Here is a 23,891-nt window from a genome sequence, read left to right as displayed (position 1 = left end):
TTTACCCACCAGGCTCTTCTGCCCATGGGATTTCCCAGGCAAGAATATTGGAGTGGGTTGCCATTTCCTCCTCCAGGGGATCTTCCTGACCCAGGAACTGAATCTCGGTCTCCTACATTGAGCTTGGAGAAATTTGAGCGAATCAGATGCCCAGCACACCCCTGTTCCTGGAGCCATGTCTCTCCCAGGAATCTCAGGAGGCCAGTGTGACATTGTCATATCCTGGGAAAAAAAGGGATTTGTCTTTTCCTTTTTACTCAGCAAAGAGCTCAACTTCTTCCTCTGGGGCCCTGCCTGGGGTTATCTGTAAGGGTCTGTCTTCCCCACAAGTCCTCCGGGTGCACTTTGTGGCTTTTAGACTTCTGTTGAGGGTTAGCATCTTTCTGTATGGACGTCTCATCGTTTGTAAAGCAGAAAAGAGAGCAGAGCTAAGCTGGTGAACCCTGAGCTCCACCCCCTGAGTCTCCCCTTTTGTGGCCCCCAAGGGGTGAAACAGAGTTGGAAACTGACAATCCTTGGAAAAACACACACTCGGGATTTGCTCATTCCTCACTATCATGTCTGGGAAACCAAATAAAGATATGTGGCCTTAAATGCTCTGATTCCACTGGATTCCTGGTAAGATAGTGAGGTCTTTGATGTACATGCCCTTTACAGTTTGCAAGTCACTGATCACCCACTGTTTCATTTCTTTCCTCCCCTCGTTCTCATGGGACAGCCAGGCCGACCTGAAGGTTGTCCCCATTGTCTGGATGGGGAAGCTGAGGTTCGGAATGGTGACCTGATTGGCTGTAAGGGGGTGGGGGTGGGGAACTCAGATTCCCATCAGGTTGCTGTCACCGGGGCCAGTTGTCCACAACCAGGGACAGAACCACCTTGTAACAGCCACAGGATGGAGTGAATGCCAGGGTGCAGGGCTGGTGCAGGGTGGGTCCTGGAGAGAACTAAAGATCAAAAAGATTTGGGTCTTTGTTCCTCCGACTCCCCATGCCCGTCATCTAGGCCCCATTTCTACCAAGTTTCCCATGGAGTTAGTTGATAAGGAGGCTCCTGGTGGTTGAGAAGGGCTTAGCAAGATGGGATTGCACCATCCTGACAGCAGATGAGTCCCCGCCTCCAGGGGCAGAGGCCACTCGGAGGAGTCTGCGGGCTCGGGCTCTGCTGCCCAACCCTCTCATCCTCCCGGCGGCCATGAGGATGAGGAGAGGATCTTCCTGGGGTCCCAGGGCCCCGCCCCAGGGCTTTCGCGAGCACCCGCTGAGCAAAATGGGTGCAGTGGGCCTCCTTCCACCCTCAACTCCAAAGGGTGCTCTGATCTTATTGTCGTGACAGTTTCAATGGGATGATGCCAATCTGCTCCTCCTACTCCAGATTCAGGCTGACAGAGCACCTCTGTTCTTCTTTATACTAATTTTGTTGTTTTTCAGTCATTAATTCGTGCCATCTCTTTGTGACTCCATGGACTGCAGCACACCAGGTTGCCCCGTTCTTCACTATCTCCCAGAATTTGCTCAGATTCGTGTCCATTGAGGCGGTGATGCCATCCAACCATCTCGTCCTCTGTCACCCCTTTCTGCCTTCAATCTTTCCCAGCATCAGGGTCTTTTCCAATGAATCGGCTCTTTGCATCAGGGGGTCTTGGGGCTTCAGCTTCAGCATCAGTCCTTCTAATCTTATGCATCACACTGCCCTCCTTCTCCACTGCTGATGGGCATACCTCTCTGGGCACATCGGGCTAATGGTCAAAGAAAGCCCCAGGGTTGCTGCCTGGGCAGCTAAGGAGCCTGCTGAGAAAGAGCAGACTCTAGGGCCCATCACTTGTTTAGGCAGGCACAGCAGTTGGGCGAGAACTACCTAGTGACGAAGCCCGGGTCGCTAGAAGAGAGCGGCCCGGGGCTCAGCAGCCTCACTCAGATCGGTCCCCTGGACAGACACCCAGGTGGCTCCCTGGAGATGACGGCTTCTAGAGAGAAAAAGGGCGTCACTCCACCCTGTGCCCGTAGAGCCCAAGGCAGCACTACAGGGGACCCTCTATGTGTCCCACAGCAGGAGTGAGGATGTCCTTCCCCCAGTTCTGAATCTCACTGCGGGGCACCCTCTGTGTGGGCACCCTGAGAACGCAGGGCTTCGCTGGTGCCACTTGCTGGATGAACTGGAATCGGCCTGTGAACACAGATACCAAGTGGATGGTGGAGAGGAGGAGCTTTTTCAGAGTCTGGAGGAGATGTCCCCACCACACTCTCAAACGTGCTGGGGTCCCTTTTGAGGCCACTGGGAACGGAATCTCAGCAGACTGCCTGAGCTGAAGGTGGGGGTGCAGCTAGTGACCTGTGAGGGTTCCTGATGGTGAGAGTCCCCTGCCTCTCCAAGGATCAAGCCTTGGAGGAAGCCAGCTCATTGGGATTTGGGGGAAAATGGGTTTGTGTAGAGGTGCGATTAAACCAGCCCATGGCTCAGATGGTAAAGAAAAGTGAAGTCAGTCAGTCATGTCCGACTCTTTGCAACCCCATGGACTGCAGCCTACCACACTCCTCAGTCCATGGAATTCTCCAGGCAAGAATACTGGAATGGGTTGCCATTTCCTTCTCCAGGGGATCTTCCTGACCCAGGGATTGAACCCGGATCTCCTGCATTACAGGCAGACACTTTACCATCTGAGCTACCAGGAAAGCCCTGGTAGATGAAGATGGTAAAGAATCTGCCCACAATTTGGGAGATTTAAGAAGATCTCCTGGAGGAGGGAATGGAACCCACTCCAGTATACTTGCCTGGAAAATTCCACGGACAAAGGAGCCTGGCGGGCTACAGTTCATAGGGCTGTGAAGAGTCAGACATGACTGAATGACTAACAGGGAAGAGGGATATGATTGCTCATCCTTGCAACAATCCTGCAAATTACAGATGAGGGCCCCGAACTCATTCATCTTGGGGAAGCATATCGTTGGGGTATCTTTATCCCCTTGGTTGTTAGCACAATATTCATCATACTCATGCTGAGACGCCTCAGAAGGAACTGTGAGTACAAGCAATCCACCCAGAAAAATCTGGATTGAATCTTGGTCTGCCCCTTGTCACACAGAGGCTTAAGCAGGTTCCTCGACCTCTCTGAGCTTGGTAGCCTTGTTTAGAGCACAGAGGTGCCAGTGTCAAAGATCCATGTAAGAGTGAACAGCCAATGCAAACCATCAGCTGGGACCTTGGAAGAATGAAGTATGGGAAGCTGTGCTTTCCTTCACACTTGTGAACACAGGGCTGCATTGGGCTGTTGGAGACAACCCTTGGCATTCCTACTCTTTTTCCTGTGCAACATGTCTGCCCTCTTCAGCAAGTCTGGATACATCATCACTCAAAAGCACATTTGTCCTTTGTCACGTGAGGGGCTCCGTTCAGATATCTCCTCTGGGCCCAAGCAGATCAGATGTATACTTTGGCTCAGACTCTGAGAAAACAGAAAAGTGATGATGTCCCTGTCGATTTCATCAAATCCATCATAGCCCAAATTATTCCTGAACTGTCCACAATTAAACCCTGGGATCCCGACCGTGTCCAGGTCACTGGGGCAGTGGGACTGGGGAAGCCAGGACCTTTGATGGCAGTTCTCAAACCAGCTGGGCTGCCGGGAAGAGTCTCATTTCCCCAAGAAGATGTTTTAAAGATGTGTCCTCAATTCCAGACTCTTTCTCCATCTGAGCCGGCTGGCTGCTTTCTGGGGAACTGAGTCACAACAGCGTGAGTCTCTCTGGTTGTCGCTTGTGGGGATTTATGGGGGAGCTAACCGTGATACGCCAGCGTGAATGCAGTCAAGATTTTGCTTGGCTGATGCAAAACTTTGCAAATGCTCCTTTTAGAGTTCACCCACCTCGTACGCCACCCACATCCAAAACAAGTTTCTGGGTCCCCAGTCCCCAGACAGCCTTAAAGAAGTGCCCCCAGCTGGGCTGTGGAACCAGAGACCGCTGTCACTGCCTTCTAGGCTCCGCTGAGCTTCCTTCCACGGTGGGGACGGAGGGAGGTTGATATAGAAGATGACCCAGTTGCCCAGCCCTGCCACTTTAAAAAGTTCTGCTTCGTGTTCAAGAACCTTTTCCTTCTGTCAAATTTCAAGCCCGAAATTTACTCAACATATTTTCAGTGGTTCGTGTTTTATCCGTTTTTAATTAACTCATTTTGAAGCTTTCATACTTGCCCCCCAAATATTTTATTGGCATTTCATTGCCATTGTTTTCCTTGGGAAGGCTGCCGATTCCGCAGAGGAGGGTCACCAAGCAACATGGTTTGGCATTTGGACCCGCTTTTGTTCCCCTCTTCCCGCTAGTCCTCTCTGGGGCTCTTGCATTTACTGTTAAAATATTACAGAGGCCCACACCCGAGCGGCCATAATCCCTAGTGCTAGACTGTCTCTAATTGATTTAATTATTCATAATTGCTCAGCTGGGTTTATGCATACTTGTGCGTGATTACGGGGAACAGGAGGGTCTCAGAGTCACTGGGGGCCTCACACGGCCTGTGGACGTTTGGACAGCACCCTCAGAAAGTGGGAGTGGAGCCCTGTAGAGTGTTGACTTTAGGACAGTGCCACCCTAGAATGTTTGCTTAAAATGTTTGGGAATTTAGAACGTTCGCTGCCCATGGAATTTCAAAACAAAGAACAGACAGAAACATCAGCAAGGGTGGCCGAGTGGCCGAAGGGAGGTGGAAAGGAAGAGAGAAAGCAAGCCAGGATTCCACGTCAATAGATGAACATCAACTTGACCCTCAAGCCGTTGTCCCCCAGGGCTATGTGTGCCCCCACATGTCGGCAGAATCACGAATCCAGTCCTACCATATAGCTGAGACAACCTGTCTGGAGAAAACCAAATCTGCCAGGATCTGGGAAACTGCAAGGGAGGCAGAGTGGATGCAGAAGCAAATTCCATCGCAAGGAGATGTCATCAGCCTAAGGTCTCTCTAATTGCCCCCATACCGGCCTCCTTAATTAATTCAAGACGAGGAAATGATACGAGGCTCGTTTGCTTCATGGGGTGGCTTCCTGGTGACTAATATTTGAGGCAATAAAAGGAACCCAAGCATTTCTGCTTCCTGAAGGTCCCCAGTCATCCTCGGACTCGACCCAGCTCAGAACAACCTCCCCCAGCTATGTCTATCGGAAACTAACGTGAAATGACTTGGTGGTGTTGATGGCATTGTGGCTGTTCAGAAGCTGCTTCTGCATCCTTCTGCTTGTCTGAGCATTGGGTCAGGTCAGGGCAGCACAGGGGTGATGAGTCCCATTTTACAGAGAAGGAAACTGAGGTTTGGAGGGGGTTAAGTGACCCAACTGAGTCATACTGCTGAGAAGAGCAGCGAGGGTGTGATCCCTCACCTAGAGGACCTCCAGCTCATCAGAATGTCTCATTCCAGGCTCTGTGTCTCATTCCATTGCTCTGAGGGAGGCAATGACTGGGGCCTCAGGAGCAGGTAAACAGAGGAGACTGAATACAGACCCTCCAAAACCAAGGAGGCGGAAGGCCTTTCCAGGTGGTTGTTATTTAGGCTCGAAGTCGTGTCCGACTCTTTGGCCACCCCATGGTCTGTAGCCCACCAGGCTCCTCTGTCCACGGGATTTCCCAGGCAAGAATACCGGAGTGGGTTGCCATTTCCTTCTCCAGGGGATCTTCCTGACCCAGGGATCAAACCCACATCTCCTGCATTGCAGGCAAATTCTTTACCTGCTGAGCCACCTGGGACATTTCCAGGTTACATAGTGCTTTTATACTCTCTCCTAGTCTTTTAAACAACCCTACAAGGCGAGTTATTTCTGTGGGCTCCGATGAGCCCCAGGGTGGCCCTCGAGGAAACTGAGTTTAGGAGAAACTGGGAGAACCAAGCGGGACCTCAGAGCCGAGTTCTCTGAAGTTATCCCTCTGCTCCGCCAGGGCCCCCACCCGCAGGCGTTTCATCTGAGCTAAATCCTAAAACAGCCCCCAGGACTATGGGGGAGTGGATCCCAGCTCTAATTTACTCTCCAGGTGCCTCATCAGATCTTTTCTAACAAAAATACAAAAATGGTTTTTTACATCCAACCAACCACACAGCTCCATGAACCTCGAGAGAGATGGACAGGCAGCTGTGGCCTCTGCAAACTGAAATGTAGTATCAAAAGGATGTAATTACAAGTATTTAGTACGCGGATTCCGAACCAGAGGATACTGAGATGGCGCTGGAGCCAAAAAAAAAAAAAGAGAGAGAGAGAGAGAGAGAGAGAGAAAGAAGAGTGGGGGAAAAAAAGGCTGAAAAACTCCTGACAATAAGCAATTCTTCATGGAACAAAACTATTACAATAGCCGGCCTTTGATCTTGCCCGTCTCCTGTTGCCAAGCGTATTCTGTCACCATTGGGCTGTCACCAGCGAGGGAGCACTTTTGAATTAAGCAGTCTACAGCAATTTAGTGCGCACTGGCTTTGAAGTGCCAACATCAGTCAGGCCAGGACTAACTTTTTTCATTAAAAATTTTTCAACTTCTCTAAGGGGGCTTTTTGCCTTTTTTTTTTTTTTTGAGCCTGCCGGGGCACTGAGATAAGTTGAGCCTCCAACCCGTGGCCCCAAGACATCAAAAGGCACTCGGTCCAGTAATGCTGGAGGCGGCCGTCATTAAGCCCTAATGGAGTGCTTCATTAAGGCCCCTTCAAAGGCCCCCGTTTACAGACTCGGAGATTGACTAATTTACACATTGTGGGAAAATTGCTACCAGCTCTGCCCACACCCAGCAGGAGGAGAGACGCCCTCTCTCTTTGAAAGGTGGGAACTGCAAACGGGCCCTTTAATGGTAGCAAAAGACCCAATCCTGGCCCTAACTTTTGGAGCTGGCTGAAGCGTCTGTGCGCTCACCCAGAATGGTGTTTGTCTGTCCGGAGGCAGGGTGGGACAGACACAGGTGTGCGGCTTTGGAGCCGACCGCTCTTAAACATACCTGGGTTTGAATTCCAGCTCTGCCCCATCAGCTGGGAGTGAGCATATGACTTAGCCTTCCTGGGCCTCAGTTTCTCTTACTGGAAAAATGGGTATGATCAACTCACTGCTCCGGGCTAGGACAAGAGGTAAGAGCAGGGGAAGGGTCCAATGCACGCTGGCTGTTCTCACCTTAGCGTAAACATAAAGGAGAGCAAACAGCTACCCTGAAGCAGTGGCCATCTTCCCAGAGGCTCTCTTTGTGGGATTATTAATCAATCTGTAGGGAGATGCTCGCACCAAGATAGGCCTGGGGTCCACAAATAGATGGCAATATTTGCTGCTGTGAGTCAGACCCATTGGCTGTTGGAGAACCATGTTAAGCAGCCTTGAGGGTAGCACGTAATGGGATCTATTTGTATACTTTTTCCTTTGTCATCAGAGCGATTTGGGAAGGACGTAAGGAAGCGTGCTCTCTTTGGGATGCTTTCATGTGGATGCATGCATGCGTGCCAAGTCACTTTAAGTCATGTCCAGCTCTGCGACTCTATGGACTGTAGCCTGCCAGGCTCTTCTGTCCTTGGGATTCTCCAGGCAAGAATACTGGAGTAGGTTGCCATGCCCTCCTCCAGGGGACCTTCCTGACTCAGGGGTAGAGCCCAGTCTCCGGCAGCTTCTGCATTGCAGGCGGATTCTTCACCACTGAGCCACCGGGGAAGCCCCAGTGTGTGAGAATGGCTCTCAGCCACCGAGGAGCGCATGTGTCATCAGAGGCGAACCTCAGCATGGCTCTGCCCCGGATATGCTGAGCAACACTGGCCATGCTGCCCGCCCTCTGGTCAGCAGAGACTTCCGCAGGGATGAGCCCTGTGATGTCCCCGGAGCCTCTCTCCAGCCTGATGCACGGGGGTCCTCCCACCTGTTGCTACTCAGTGTGGTCCAGGGACCTTAGCATCACTAGGACCGTATAAGAAATGCAGTTTCTCAGCACCCCTCCCCGGCCTCCGGAACGGGCATGATCACAGTGGTCTGGGCACATGTACAGTCGAAGGCCACTGCTCTAACCCTTCCTTTGGCCCAGGAAGCCCCCAGTGACTACTGTTTCACCCAAGGGGTCCAGACTGATTCTGGCCTGGAAAAGTCATAATTTGGGGACTGAAAACCTGGCTTCTCGCCTACCACCACTGGGATCCAGTCTCTTCACGTCAGCATCCTGCCACTTTTACTCTCTGGGGTCATCTGGGAACCTCACCGAATGGAAGAAACTTCCACATCACTAACTGAGTTCCTACTGTGTGCCTGACACCCTGCCAATCACATCACAGCATCAGGAGTGGTGAGTAACTGAGGTTGTTAGTGATTTGGTCTTTCGGTTGAGTGGGCTGAGGGAAAGGTCAGGGGAGTTGCCAGAGGTAACACAGGCTCCCCCCACCCCAGGACCCCTTGCACCATACCCAACTCCAGGCTGCACAGAGAAACTCCGAGGGGGCGGAAAACTTCATTCCAGATAGGTCCCACAAGCCTGGTTAGGATGCCAGCAGAGGGGCCGGTGAGCTCGTAAGTTCCGCTGATGGTCACATCGCCCTCCACTTTCTATTTGCCCATCTCCGTTAATTATAGGAAATAAATTCCACAGTCACTTCCTCTCTTCAACCTTTCACTTTAAAAACGAAAAAAAAGGCCGCTCCCACCCTCTCTGTTCCCAACCTCGCGGGGAAGCCGCCCGGCCACGGGCTAGCATCGCAGCAAACCTCTTAGCAAACCGCAAATTTCAGAGGCCTCGTCACATCTGCGTTTTATCAGCTTTTTCCGGATAGTATTACCCCGAGCAATTGTCTGCAGATCGGCGGGCCGACAGCTGAGACGTTCAAGCGCTGAATTAGGGAGAAAGGGCCGGAGATAAAGCCGAGCACATGTATCCCATCAAAGTAATGAAAGCCTCCTGCCGCCAGGCCGCCCTGCTGCCTCCTTCCGAGCCGCCCAGCAGCCCAGCAGGAAGGCTGATTAACCCTTGCGGGGCAGAAAAGAAGAGCAAGGGTCATCCAATACCCAGGCTAATCAGGGCCCCAGCGGCGGGGGTGGGGGTGGGCAGGAAGGAGGCCACTCTGGCCTCAGGATCAGACCGGCTGCATTTCCTGTGGCAGGACCAAGCTTGGGGGGGTTTGCGGCTGGCGGGGGCGGGTGAGTGCAGCCTCTAATAGGGCCAGAAAGAGAAACTGGAGAGACTTGACTACTTCAGGAGCCTAAATGAAGAACTCGGTGCCCAGGAGGCTCCAAGCACTCTGGCTGGGTAGCCGGCAATCCTGAGAAGCAAGGGTGAGCAGTTCCCTATGTGGGAGCCTGGCCTTGCTGCAGATATCTTGTTTGCAAGAACTGGTGACTACTGTTTCCTGAGCACCTACTAGGGGCCTGGCCCTGACGGTGCTGCTGCGGCTGTTCAGTTCAGCTCAGTAGCTCAGTCGTGTCCGGCTCTTTTCTACCCCATGAATTGCAGCACGCCAGGCCTCCCTGTCCATCACCAACTCCTGGAGTTCACTCAAAGGACTTACCTAATCCCCTCATCTGCCAGAGGAGACAGGCTCAGAGGATTCCCTTGCCCTAGTTCAGACAGCTAGAAAGTGGTCCAGCAGAAGCTGGAACGAGAAGTGCAGGCCTTGCTCTGTGACCTCAGATTGTCACCAATGCTCCCCTTGCTTACCACCTGACCCCATGGTGTCATATGCCTGGAGCCCCAGGTGTCATATACCTTGACCACTACATGTGTTTCCTAGTGAAAGTTGGGTGCCAGGTTGTCCCCCGTCCCCCTCTTCCCGTGGGCCACTTGGGCATCTGTATCCTGCCCGCCAGAGACCTACGTGCTAGCTGCCTGGCAGCCTGATTCCTTACCTGGGGCTTGGGGCCCTGGCCAGCCTGTCTTGCTCATGTTACCTTCAACATTAGCCCAACCACGCACTCAGTGACAGTCCTTTCTCCTAACACTTCTGAAGCTGCCGTGCCTCACTTTTTAAATCATCGTGCTTCTCTTTACTAATGAGTTTGAACATCTCTTATTAGGCATTTAGGCCTGTCTTCTTTAGGCTCCACCTTTGGGCATTTTTCTATCAGACCTCTGTCCTTATTGTTGAGAGTTTCAGTATGTTCTCAATCATAACCACTTGTCAGTTGCATCTGTGCCGTGTGCCCTATCTGCTGCCTTTGCCTGAGGCCTCCTGCATCAGCTGCAATCCTTAATTTTGATGCAGGCAGATCCATCATTTTTTTCTCCCTTCTGTCTGGCCCTTTTTGAGTCTTTTGGAGTAGAATCTATCTTGGGCACAATGATGCCTTCTTATGCTTTCTTTGATTGGCTTTGTTATTGTAACGTTCACATCTGAAGCTTTAGTCCATCTGGAGCCCACCTTTTGAAAGGCTTAAGGGAGAGAGTGTGAATTTTTATCCACAAGAGACCACTCCTCAGCGTGCGCTGTCCGCTGATTCAGGCCTCAGTTTCTCAACTGGCTGTGGAACACCGCACCACATGGCAAATTCTCCATCGAAAACTTGACAAGAGGGGCATCGTCCAGAACCTCATTCCCAGCTCCCTCCTGTCCCCAGTCCCACTACCTGAAGCTGCTGTGTGTGTTCGAGCATCGTCTCTCTGTTTTGTAGGAAATCACAGTGGACACAAAATAAATCCCAGGGGACAGAGAGTGTCCTGGTGCAGACGCTTTCTAGAGGTGATGCTTTCAGTGCGCGTTTCCCAGCAGCTGTGTGAAGCCCTTGCCTCGTGGAGGATGGATGAAGCCTGCCTTCCGCCTCACGCTTTGCCCAGTGTTGAGTCTCAGGCTTGGTTTTGACAGTCAGGACCCCTCCCACCACCCTTTGCTGCAGCATCCCAGCCAGCATGCAGATTCCCAGGGATCTTTGTTGGTGGTGATCTCTCTGCCAACGGTGCCTTCTCTTCCTTTCACCCTTCCCATCCTATCTCTGCCCCATCCACACATCTATTTTAAAAAACTTAGATGTGTTGCATCTGCCAGGGTTCTTTGGAGGTAAGCAACAGAAAAGGACTCTGGCAAGTCTTTTTGTAACAGAAAATATTCATTTCCAAGATTTAGGATAGGTCCCAGAAGTTGCAAGACACTGAACTACTAGGCCTCAGAGAGACAGGACCTGGGGAAACTGGCTTCTAACTACCAGGAAGTAAGGAGAAGTCAGAACAACTTGGTGCCAACTAGAGTGACCTTAAGTCACTCTATCATGCCTGAAATTCTCAGGAAAAAACATCTGATTGGCCCAGCTTGAGTTCCTCGCCCAACTCATAACCGAATCAAGTCAGGAACCAGGACTGTGTGTCCACCAAGACTGCATGAGGAGGGGAAAGCTGGAGCCCAGAGGAAAATTTGGTGCAGACACCACCACCCTTGGTGCACACTTTATCCCAGACACAGCCTGGATGGATGCTAGAGGCTACGGATGAATCCTGCAGTTCCTGCTGAAAGAACTCATAGCCCAGTGGAGGAGACTGGTTAAATAGAAAGTGCTTGAAACAGGGTAAAGAGTGCCGTGACAGAGGGGTCCCTGAGATCCAAGGAAGGGACTCCTGGATCCAGGTGGGGCATCAGAGAAGGCTTCTTGGAGGAAGTGATGCCAAACTGAACCCTCACAGATCTGTAGAAGCAGGCTGGGTGAAAAAAACGAGGAAGGGTGTTCTGGGCAGAGGGGCATACAGCCTGGGCAAAAGGAGGGAAGTGCTTGAAATAGAAACAGAGGAGGGCCTGGAATGTTCCACAGGGGTTCCTGGGGCCCGTACAGGGCAGCAACGGTGGCTGAAAGAGTCTAGAATGCAAGTGGGAAGGGACTTTCCATGCTTCTGACCTAGCTCGAAAGCTTGTCAGTGTCCAGGAGGGCTGGGGGTTCTGCTTAAGACGTTAACACGACAGTCCCAAAGAGCTAAATCGATCAGTGGGACAAAATCCCTCACAAGTGTGTACCAGGTTCTATGTATAGGAAGAACAACTCCAAGTGGAGGCAGGTTCATCCAAATGACTCATCTTTTCTCCCTCTGGTGCCCAGGGGAGGATCTGCAAGATGCCGCTCTAGGGGCAATACGTCTCAGGCCTCTTCTCCTGGCTGTTAACACCACTGGTCACATGGGAAACATGAATCCGGACCTACTGGGTCCTGTAATGGGGGAGACTGAGGCCCAGCAAGAGGAAATTCTCAGCCACAATCTGTCCTCATCTAGAGCTTGAGTCTCCTGTTGAGCTCACAGAGGGTCAACATAGAGCGATCAATTTTTGAGTGGAAAAAAATGGCTTTTTGGTTTCATTTGAAAATGAAACCACACTGTTACCCCCTCCACATCCACTAGGGTGATTGTAATCAAGAAATGAGAATGACAAATGTTGGTGAGGATGTGGAAAACTCAGAACCCTTGTGATTGTTGGTAGGAGCGTAAGATGGTGCCACCAACCCTAGAAAACAGTTTGGGGATTTCTCAAAAGCTTAAATATGGAAACATAGTAGGACCCAGCATCTATACTCCTAGGTATACACCCAAGAGAAAGGAAAACAGATGTCTATACAAAACTTGTACATGCATGTTCACAGGAGCATGATTCATCATAGGCAAGAGATGGAAACATCCTAATGTCCATCAGTGATAAGTCAATGAATTAACAAAATGTATAAGATACACACATGGACTTCCCTGGTGGCTCAGCTGGTAAAGAATCTGCCTGCAATGTGGGAGACCTGGGTTTGATCCCTGGGTTGGGAAGAAGGGAAAGGCTACCCACTCCAGTATTCTGGCCTGGAGAATTCCAGGGACTGTATAGTCCATGGGGTTGCAAAGAGTCAGACACAACTGAGTGACTTTTACTTTCTTTTCTTTTTCAAGATACACACAGATAGTCATGCAATCGAATATTATTCAGCCAGAAAAAAGAATAAAGTGCTGATACATACTATATGTGAATGAACTTGTAACCTTGATGCTACATGAAGGAAGCCAGACATAAAAGAACAAATATGGTATAACTCCATCTATATGGATCATCCAAAAGAGGCAAATCCATGGGAACAGAAGGCAGAGGAGTGGTTTCCAGGAGGTGGGAGAAAACGGGGAGTGACTGGGTAATGAGTACCGGATTTCCCTTTGGGGTGATGGAAATGTTCTGGAGGCAGTAGTGGTTTTGGCTGCACAAAACAGTGAAATCACTCAGTGTCACTGAGTCACACACTTGAAAATGGTTAGTTTAAAGCTATGTGAATTTCACTTCAGTAACAGGAATAACACATTGCTTACGGCTAATGATGTGGGAACATCTGTATTGGTTAAAGATGAGGTGGTGTGATAACCCAGCACCTGCTCTCAGCCCATTTTTAAGCCCTTGACGGCAACCTGATCATGGAGGTCACATTGTTGTTCCCATTTTGCGGATGGGAAAACTGGGGGCTAAAGGGCACACAAGGAAGCATGAAGCTGGGATCTGAAGCCAGGCAGTCTGGCTCCAGAGTCCACGTAAGAAAGTACACGGGAGAAGCCTCTTTGGTCACAGGACTGGACTCAGTGCCAGGGGGCACCAGGGTGTGAACCCAGTGCTCTCTGACTTTCGATCAGGCCCATAAACTCTCAGATCCTTGACATCACACCCCTTGAGTGGGGTGGGTGTGCCTGATGCTGCCAGTGGGGCAGTGAGGTCGAGGTCCTGTGGAGGGACCACCTGCCGGGATCATACCCACTCTGCTCACAGGTGCCTCTCCTGGGCTTTGGCATGCTTGAAACAACATTTTTGTAGCTTCCATCTCCAAGGGTTCTCTAGGCAATCTCCATCAATGAAAGGACCACGCCTTTCACTTTTGCTAAGGGCTCTGCTCCCAGGGACAGGCCCATGTAATTACCAACTTGGCCCCCTGCTGCATGGTGGGTAGTCACTGGATTCTTTCATGAATCCTGCAGAAGATGGATTGGCCCCAAAGTGAATCTATAAGTGCAAATCAGGGATAAAGGTAAGGGAGTGGAGAGTGGCCCACATGAATTGCTAAGTCTGGCTCCCAGAGGGGCATCACCTGTCTGGCTACATGCTGGAAACATCTGCATGGACCACTTGGACCTGAGCATTTCTTTCAAGCCACTGATGGAATTCTGTTTTGCCCACTGAATGTTTCTGGGGATGGTGGACTGGTAATCATGGGGGCCTAGCATGGTATGTTTAGTCAGGGAAGCCAGTGTGGTCCCAGGAATGTGCCATTTTCTTTAACATGAAATGTTTGTTTTTCTGTCTTGTGGGCATGGAGCCTTTCCTGAGCCAAAATGTATGTAGCTCACCCATAAAAAGTACTTTTTGTCAGAAAGGAAGGATGAAACCTTCTGTCTACTGGATGCCTGCCTCCTGGCATGCTGTGCTCCCGGCAGGCCCGTGAGATTAACACATCCATCTAGGAAGTGGTTATTTTTGCAGGTGGGAACCTGAGGCTGGGGTGGTGGTGGGATCTCCTGTGTGGGGTCACAAGGAGAGCTGGAGTAGAATCAGGAAACCAACCTGCTCTGAGTCTGAAGAGTGAGTTCCTTCCACTCTACCAGAACTTTCCTGCCTGGGGCTGGGAGATGACTAGGATCATGGGCCTGGGGGTTGGCCAATCCCTATTTCCTTTGCGTGGAAGGGTGATATGTTTCACATATGACAACCCTACTGTTCTGTGGTTGTATGTGATACTCTTGGCCAATAGGAGCAAAATTATTTTAAAGGCTCCGGGACTGGAGGGAAAAACTGCTGTAAAGGGCATTATTGGGATGACTGGTGAAATTTTAATAAAGACCATGGATTAGATAATAATATGGTGCCAATGCTAAAATCTCTGACTTTGATAACTGCAGTTGGTAATTATGTAAGCGAATGTCCTTGTTCCTGGGAAATGCATACAAAACCACTCAGGGGTTGTTTCCATTATTTGTTATCATTTGATAGCACAGAAGCCTAAGATGGCAATGACTGATTACATCTCATGATCCTGTGGGTTGGCTGGACTCAGCCAGGCGGTTCTTCTGCTCACGTGGCTGCATTCAGCTGGAAGCTTGGCTGGGCCAACACAATCCAGATGGCCTCACCCTTTCCACATGGTCTCTCCCCATCCATAGACTAGTCTGAGCTTTTTTATATGATGGCTGGGCCCCAGGAGAGCTACCAAGTTCTTTTAAGTCCTGGAAACCAGGAGACCCCACCCAGAGATAATGATCTGCAGTCCTCAGGGGCTTAAATGCCACAAGCCATCCCTGGGTATGGCTCCACTTAGGGTGACCCCCAGGGATACCTGCTACCAGCTGAACAGGAGAGTCTTGTAGTTAGTTGCCCACGGCCTGGTTCTTGGCCACCTTAAAGTCTTTAAGGGGAGCTCTCCTTCCACCATTCCTGGGGGTGGAATCTCTTTTCTGATGGATGACCTCTTGTTCAGACAAATTCTATTTCAAAAGAGCAACACTGACAATCCATTTCCACCCCAGAAAAGTGACTTGAGTTCCCTTTTCTGCAGGAAGAGAGCTGTAAATCCTGATGAAATGGGTGTACTGGGGGGCATTTTGTCTTTGCAGAAAACCTGAACGTCACACAAAGACTTGGATTCCAATTCTGGTTCCATCACTTTTATTGCTGGGTGGGGATTTCTTTGGAAATAATTATGTTAAAGCTGAAACTCCAGTACTTTGGCCACCTCATGCGAAGAGTTGACTCATTGGAAAAGACTCTGATGCTGGGAGGGATTGGGGGCAGGAGGAGAAGGGGACAACAGAGGATGAGATGGCTGGATGGCATCACTGACTCGATGGACCTGAATTTGAGTGAACTCCGGGAGTTGGTGATAGACAGGGAGGCCTGGCATGCTGCGATTCATGGGGTTGCAAAGAGTCGGACATGACTGAGCGACTGAACTGAACTGAACTGAACTGGGCAACTGAACCTCTTTGAGCCTCAGTTTCTTCAGCTGTAAAATGGGAAGAATAATTTCCATAAAGCGGTTTTGTGTGAGAATCACATGAAATGATAGCGTTCAGGTTCCTAGCACCGTGCTCATCACTGTCAAACTGAGAAATGGACCCCCAGCCATATGGGTGTGCCCAGGACTGAGGGGTTCCTGGAACGCCATAAGACCAGGGTGGGGGGGACCAGGGTGGTTGGTCACCCTGCATGGCAGGTCTCCTCCCCTTCCCTTCTCTGTGCCTTGGTTTCCCCAGCATGCAGATGCAAGCAGGACTTTATCCTTGTGATGCCGTCACAGCATTGAATGGATTAAGCATGCATGTTACATAAACTCAAAACCAGCTTCCCTGGTGGCTTAGTGGTACAGAATCCGCCTGCCAATGCTGGAGACATGGGTTCGATCCCTGGTCCAGGAAGATCCCATATGCTGTGGAGCAATTAAGCCCGTGTGCCATAACTATTGAGCCTGTACTCTAGAGCCCAGGACCCACAACTACTGAGCCCACGTGCCGCAACGGCCGAAGCTTGTGCACCCTAGAACCTGTGTTCCACAACAAGAGAAGCTACTGTAATGAGAAGACCGCTCATCACACCTAGATAGTAGCCTTGCAGTTCCAGGCCTTTCTCACTAGTGGGGCTGGGTGGGGATGGAGGGACCATGCCCAGCAAGCCAGGTTCATCTTATAGGGAGGACTAGAGAGGAGGGCCACCCTTTCTGATGTGCCTGGTTCGTTGCTAAAACCGAGGAAGTCCTAGGCAAACTGGGGCTGTTGATCAGCCTACTTGCTTCCCTGCTCCAGCCTCAGTCCCCTACCTGTGAAATGGGGACAGGAGCACCTTCTCTCAGTCCATTCAGATGCTTTTACAGGTGGATACCAGAGACCAGGACCAGGTGGCTTAGAAACAGGAATCATTTATTCCTTGGTTCTGGAGGACGGAGGTCTGAGATCACAGCACCGGCAGGTTCATGTCTAGGGAGAGCCTGCTCCTCACACACAGCTGTCTTCTCACGTGGTGTCATGTGGCAGAAGGGATAAGGGAGCTCTCTGGGGTCTCCTTTATTAGGCAATAATGCCATTCATGAAGGCTCTGACCCAAGTCCCCACCTCCTAATACCATCACATTGGAGATCAGGGTTTCAGTTTGGGAAGTTGAGGGGGGACACAGAGTGAAAAAGCTGGCTTAAAACTCAACATTCAAAAGGACTAAGATCATGGCATCTGGTCCCATCACTTCATGGCAAATAGATGGGGGAAAAGTGGAAACAGTGACAGATTTTCTTTTCTTGGGCTCCAAAATCACTGCAGATAGTGACTGCAGCCATGAAATTAAAAGACACTTGCTCCTTGGAAAGAAAGCTATTACAAACCTAGACAGCATATTAAAAAGCAGAGACATCACTTTGCTGATAGAGGTCCATCTAGTCAAAGCTGTGGTTTTTCCAGTAGCCATGTATGGATATGAGAGTTGGACCATAAAGAAGGCTGGGCACCGAAGAAATGATGCTTTCAAACTGTGGTGCTGGAGAAGACTGTTGAGAGTCCCTTGGACAGCAAGGAGATCAAACCAGCCAATCGGAAAGGAAATCAACCCTGAATATTCATTGGATGGACTGATACTGAAGCTAAAGCTGAAGCTCCAATACTTTAGCCACCTGATGCGAAGAGCTGACTCATTGGAAAAGACCCTGATGCTGGGAAAGATTGAGGGCAGGAGGAGAAGAGGGTGACAGAGGATGAGATGGCTAGATGGCATCACTGACTCAATGGACATGAGTTTGAGCAAACTCTGGGAGATGGTGAAGGACAGGGAAGCCTGGGGTGCTGCAGTCCATGGGGTCGCAAAGGGTCAGACACAACTTAGTGACTGAACAACAGCAACAAATTCAGATCCCAGCATTCCCCCCAAGTCAACCTTCCTTGGATGAACATGGAGTCCTTGCTGTGTGCCAGAGACCAGGTGGCTTAGAAACAGGAAACATTTATTCTAGCATTTGTCTCTGAGAATTCGTGACTGGACAAGACAGACCTGGCCCAGGAAGGGGTAGATACAGACAGCCCATGTGGAAACAGAGGCAAGATGGCTTCAGGTGGTGATGATAGGGTGGAGTGGGGTCTGTGGCAGAAAGGACTTGGGAGGGGCTGGGAGGAGCCTGTGGATCAGAGACGGCCTCTGTGAGGAGATGAACGTGAGCTAGGGTCCTGAAGAAGCCCATTTCAGCCAGAGGCCCTGAGCAAGAGCATAACAAGTGCAAATGCCTTGAGGCAGGAACAAGTGTGTCTGGCTTGCAGAAATAAGGGTGGAGATTAAGGCCAGAGAGGTGGGCAGGGGCAGCATGTGAACTAGGTTCAGATCCTAGCCCTGCCTCTCATGAGCTAGGTGACCTCACTTAACCTTTCTGTATCCCCATTCCAAAATGGGTCTGAGAGGACTTTCCCTGGTGCTTCAGTGGCTAAGACTCTGCGCTCCCAATTGCAGGGGGCCTGGATTCAATCCCTGGTCAGGGAACTAGACCCCTCTAAGAGTTTGCATGCCGGAACTAAGACCCAGCACAGTCAAGCACATAAAGAAATACTTAAAACAAAACCCTGAAGTGGATCTGTGCACAGGAGATGAAAGGATGGGTTGAGACAGGCCTAGAGGGGTCCATAGCACTGATCAAAGAAGGCAGGAGGGCCAGACAAGTAAAGTAAAGCAAAGGGGCCCAGAACCTGGGGCAAGGCTGCTTATGTTCAAACCCCAGGCCCCACTTCCTGTTGTGTCAGAGACGCAATCAGTGTCTCAAGAGTAATAATAACCATCATGTTGGGAGGGATTGGGGGCAGGAGGAAAAGGGGATGACAGAGGATGAGATGCCTGGATGGCATCACCGACTCGGACGTGAGTTTGAGTGAACTTCGGGAGATGGTGATGGACAGGGAGGCCTGGCGTGCTGCGATTCATGGCGTTACAAAGAGTCGGACACAGCTGAGTGACTGAACTGAACTGATGGGGTTGTTGGGAGGACAGGGTGGATCAATACACGGCAGTTAGCACAGGGCCACATAACGGCTGCTGTCCCTGCTGTCATTGCAGGAAACAATCGCCCACCTTAGGTCCTTGCACCCCCAGCAGGACCGCACAGTGGCTGTGTGACCTTGCCCAGTCACTTGACCTCTCTAAGCATCAGATTTCCATTAATCATAATCACCTAGTCATTCACGTCTCCCCTGCTCCTGGAGGCTGTGGAGCAGCCTGGTCCGAGGACAGGACATGGGGGCTGGTTCCCTGCCTGCCACCTGCCCACATGTGGTCTGAAGGTAGATCCTTCTTCTTTCCATCTCCAGGGCCCGCTGTCCAGGAACACCTAACCTGTCCATGCATCAGAGAAGCAGCGTGGTGTGAGGGGAAGGACCTTAGTGTGAGAGGACTAGGAACCCAGGTGTCAACTCTAGCTCCTCCCTTCTCTAGGAGCTTGGGCAGGAGTTTCAAACTCTCTGTGGGTCAGTGCCTGATGGGAATACTGGTCCTGCAGAGCCAGGGTGGGGGTCAAACCAGATGTCAGGGGCTGCAGCCTTTGTCTCTTCCTTCCCCATCTCCACTGAGCTGCTCCCCGCCACCCCATTGCACTTCCCAGCACAGACACCCAACATTGTGAGATTCTCTTGGCTTCCTCTCTGGCAAGCCTGCCCCACTTGAGTTGGCTGCAGTCAGCATTTGGCTGAGACCATCTCAGGAAGCTGGCTTGGGGCTGGATGGGGTGTAAGGAGGGGGTAGCCAGGGCTAAGAAGAAAGCCAGGTGGGGCCCAAACACCCACTGTTGTCTTTGAGGCCAAGCTTCTTCCCTCTCCTGGCTCCCCAAGGGGGTCCTTGGATTCTGAAAGTCAAGCTGGCAATTCCAAAAAGACCATACACCTGCCCATCAGCCCCAAGCTCCTGAAGCCAGACAGAGCCTTGGAGGACAGACCTGAAGTCACACCCTAACGTGGCCACTTTCAAGCTCTGTGACTTCGGCAAGTTACTCAGCTTCCTTTCCCTACAACTCCAAACCCTAATTTCAGTCTCTTGCCTGCCAAGGTTCCGTCCCAATAGCAAACTGAGGAAACGAAAGAAAAGAGAAAAGAAAAGAAATTATTCCTGGGACAGGTGGAGAGAGTACAAATTCAGCCCCTCACCAGTAACGTGCTTGGGCAAGTGACTCAGCCCCTCTGGGATCGGTTTTCTTATCTGTAAAATGGGTGTAAGATATCTATTTCTCAGGTATTATCTTATCAAATAACATGACGCATGTTAAGCACTTAGCCCAGTTCCTTGCATATAGCTGATGCTCCTCCCCCTACCAAAAAATTTTATTGTCATCATCATCTCCATCATCACTATCGTTACCATTACCATCTTTGCCATCATCTCCATTACCACCGCTGCTAGCATCATCAGTAGCATCTTCGTTATCAGAATCATCTTTGTCATCACCGTCACCACCATCATATCACTGTCGTTCTCACTGACACCACTGTAACTATCGCCACCGCCAGTGTTATTAATAACATCATCTTAATCACTGCCACCATCGTCATCGTCACCACCACCGCCACCAGCAAATGGGCTGTGGGTGTCCCCATGTGACAGGTCTGCCTGGTGAGTCTGCTGCATGGCTTTCGGATTTGAAGCTGATTTTCTCTGACTTGTGGTAGTCCAAACTAGCACCCTGGCATTCTTTCCACTGTTTATTGTTTTAGAAAACAAACCAGAAAATTGCTTTCTTCCCAATATGGTTTCCAAATACCCAGCATCAGGATTTTCCACTGGCATCTTGGAATGTTCTCATCAGAAATCTTCAAGGCATGATCCTTGAGGCTGGGAGCTTTGCCCAAGGCCTGTCTGGGAAAGGAGTTCCTAACACTAATACCATCTGCTCATGCCCAGTTCTTTCCAGCTAACAAAGGACTTTCAAACCGTCCTAACCAACAATACAAGGGCCGTGGGAGGGGAAGGGTATGAGGAGGGTGCACTGGCCTGCTCAGGCTGTCGTCACAAAACGTCACAGACAGTTGAGGACTTTAACAACACATTTATTTTCTGGAGGCTGGAAGTTCATGAACGAGGTGCTAGCAAGTCTCTGATGAGAGCTCTCTTCTCGGCTTGTAGACGGCTTCCTTCTCGCTGAGTCCTCACAAGGCCTTTCCCCTGTGCCTGCTGGGAGGGGGCGATAGGCGCACAACTTCTGCTTTCTCTTCCTCTTCTTAAAAGGATCAGATTAGGGCCCCACCCTTATGATCTCATTTAACCTGAATTACTTTCACAAAGGGCTTCCCAGGTGATGCAGTGGTAAAGAATCTGCTTGCCAGTGTAGGAGATGGAAGAGTCACAGGTTCGATCCCTGGGTCAGGAAGATCTCCTGGAGTAGGAAATGGCAACCCACTCCAGTATTCTTGCCTAGAAAATTCCATGGACAGCGGAGCCTGGTGGGCTACAGTCCCTGGGGTCGCAAAGAGTGGGACACGACTGAGTGACTGAACATACCTCCATAAAGATCCTGTCTTCATAGACAGTCACACTGACATTTGGGCCTTCCAGGTAGGAATTCCGGGAGACACAGTTCATTACGTAACAGAAGAGAAGATATATTTATAAAAAGCCTACTACATTCCTGGCACTGTATCAAGAACTTTCATAGACATTGTTTCATTTGAGTTTGGAGACAAGCCTGCAAGACAGGTAACATAATCCTTGTTTTAAGGATGAGGAAACTGAGACTCTGAGAAGATAAGCGAGTGGCTCAAAAATCACAAAGCACCACCTGGGGTTCTAACTCGGCTCTGCCTGACTTTAAATACCATACTCTTTTTTTTTTTTTTTTTCTCATATCAGTGGTTCTCAAACCCCCACAAACATCTGGGGGTTCCCTGAGGTCTCCAAGGTAACAACTCTTCACATTATTGTTGTTTAGTCGCTAGGTACTGTCCAACTCTTTTGCGACCCTGTGAACTGCAGCCCGCCAGGCAACTCTGTCCATGGGATTCCCTAGGCAAAAATACTGGAGTGGGTTGCCATTTCTTTCTCCAGAGGATCTTTCCACCCCAGGGATTGAGCCCCCATCTCCTGCATTGCAGGCAGATTCTTTACCACTGAGCCACCAGGGAAGGCCCCAACTATGTTCACACTATAGTGCTATTAGTATGCTATTATAATGCTAGCAGTAGTATTAGTGATACTATATAGTATTCTAATATTAATATTATGACTAATACTAAGTGAGGGTTCACTGTGCTGACATTTTACTGATGTTGCAGTGCCAATGATGAGCAAACCTGATTCCCCAACTGGAACAGAAGCACTGGCCCCGAACTCTACTATAGTCGTTATACTGTTCGCCTCTATGTGCTTTTTAGTGAAAAATAAAATAAGATTCCTTAATTTTCTTAACTCTCAACCCTCAAGTACGCATCTTTTTAATATTCTGTGTGACAAAATTGCAACTGAAGTATGACTGTTGCCTTGAGGAGAAGCAACTTCAATCGTCTGGGTTTGAGCTGCACTAGCTACTTTTTCTCAAGAAGCACCATTTACGTTGAAAGACTGATTGACAGGCTAACTATGGTCACGTGGACTGGGATTGGGGGTAGATATTTTTTGAAAATGAATGAAGCGAGCAATGAACAATGTTTGTTGCCGATGAGAAGATCTGAGTTTTTGACAAAATTTAGAATTTTGGGAAACTAGATTCTACTATTGTGAGCTTGATTACTGACTCTTTTTCCTCGTGGTGGTATGATTGAAGTGGGTGGTGAGATGAATGAATGTGATTTTTTGATGTTATATCATTTAACACGTCAACATTTGGAAGATCTCAGAAGTCAGTGATCCAGGATTTTATAAATGACCAATGCAGGAAGTTTCAAAATCACACCTAGGTAAAACAATCTGTTCAAAGGGCCAGATAGACCAATGGATGTTAATATAATAAAACTCCAAAAGTTCATCAATGTGTTTTCATATTTCATAGCACAACTAGCTGTTAAAATACTACCATTTGTCAAGTTTTGTGTGGTATCAAGAAATTAGCTGAAACGTCTATTAAAATATTCCTCCCTTTTCTAACTCTGTATGAGGCCAGATTTTCTTCATCTATTGCAGGCAAACAACCTACTGCAACAGGTTGTATGAAGAAGCAGCTATGAGAATTCAGCTTATGTTAAACCAGATGGTAAGCAGATTGGCAGAAGCAGAAGACCATGCCACTCTTTTCTCTGAGTTTTTTGAAAGTTAAAAGTATGTTATTCATGTTAATAAATGCAAGAGATTTGTTATTTTTAAATAAATCAGTAATGCTCTAAAACATTATTTTGAGTTTTAATTTCTAAATGTCAGTAGATGCAACATGCACAAAGGCTTTTTGATATGTTTTCAATAATTTTTAAGAGGGCAAAGGGGTTCTGAGACCAAAATGTTTGCACACTGTTGCTCATACCATTTGAGGGTTAAGAAAATTGAAGCTCAGAGAGACTAGGCAATTTGGCTGAGGTCACAAAGCTAGAAAATCCCCCAACATGGTGGACCCTGTTGGGGTCCTCCAGCTGCTGGCAGACAGACTGTGGCTGTAAGCCTCCTTGGGGACCTCCTGGGCTGAAGAAAACTCAACCTGGACCTGGGTCAGATGGAGGAGATGAAAGTCACACTTCTCTCTAGGGTCAGCTTCCACCTAATGCCAGACCAAAGAGGCCAGGGAGGGGAAAGATTGGCCGGGGCAGCTCTGGCTTCTGGATGGAGGTGTGGAAGGAGAGGAGGCTGGGGAGGGACAGGAGGCCACAGACAGCCCTGATGTGGGTGGAGGAATTTAGACCTGATCAAGCGGTGATGGTGCCACGCAGCCTTCATCAGGATCACAGCTGGCCTCCTCGTGGGTTTGAGAAAGTTCCTGGTGGAGGTCAGAGCCCTTAGATCAATGTAGAAAAGCAGAGTTGAGCTTACAATTCTAGGTCTTCTTACCTTCATTGAAAGTGCCACGAGAACTGTGAAACTAGCAC

The 23,891-nt window shown here is 49.7% G+C and overlaps 1 non-coding gene across 1 annotated transcript; it reads right to left on the bottom strand.

The window, feature by feature from the left end:
- Positions 1-2,596: 2,596 nt before the first annotated feature.
- On the bottom strand, positions 2,597-2,669 carry TRNAY-GUA (transfer RNA tyrosine (anticodon GUA)). Its single transcript has one exon. It is a non-coding gene; the product is annotated as a tRNA-Tyr (tRNA).
- Positions 2,670-23,891: the final 21,222 nt, after the last annotated feature.

The sequence above is a fragment of the Ovis canadensis genome, chromosome 6 (assembly GCF_042477335.2).
Source record: "Ovis canadensis isolate MfBH-ARS-UI-01 breed Bighorn chromosome 6, ARS-UI_OviCan_v2, whole genome shotgun sequence".
Classification (NCBI taxonomy): domain Eukaryota; kingdom Metazoa; phylum Chordata; class Mammalia; order Artiodactyla; family Bovidae; genus Ovis; species Ovis canadensis.
Note: the sequence above shows the minus strand (reverse complement) of the source record. Positions and strands in the feature narration are given on the sequence as shown.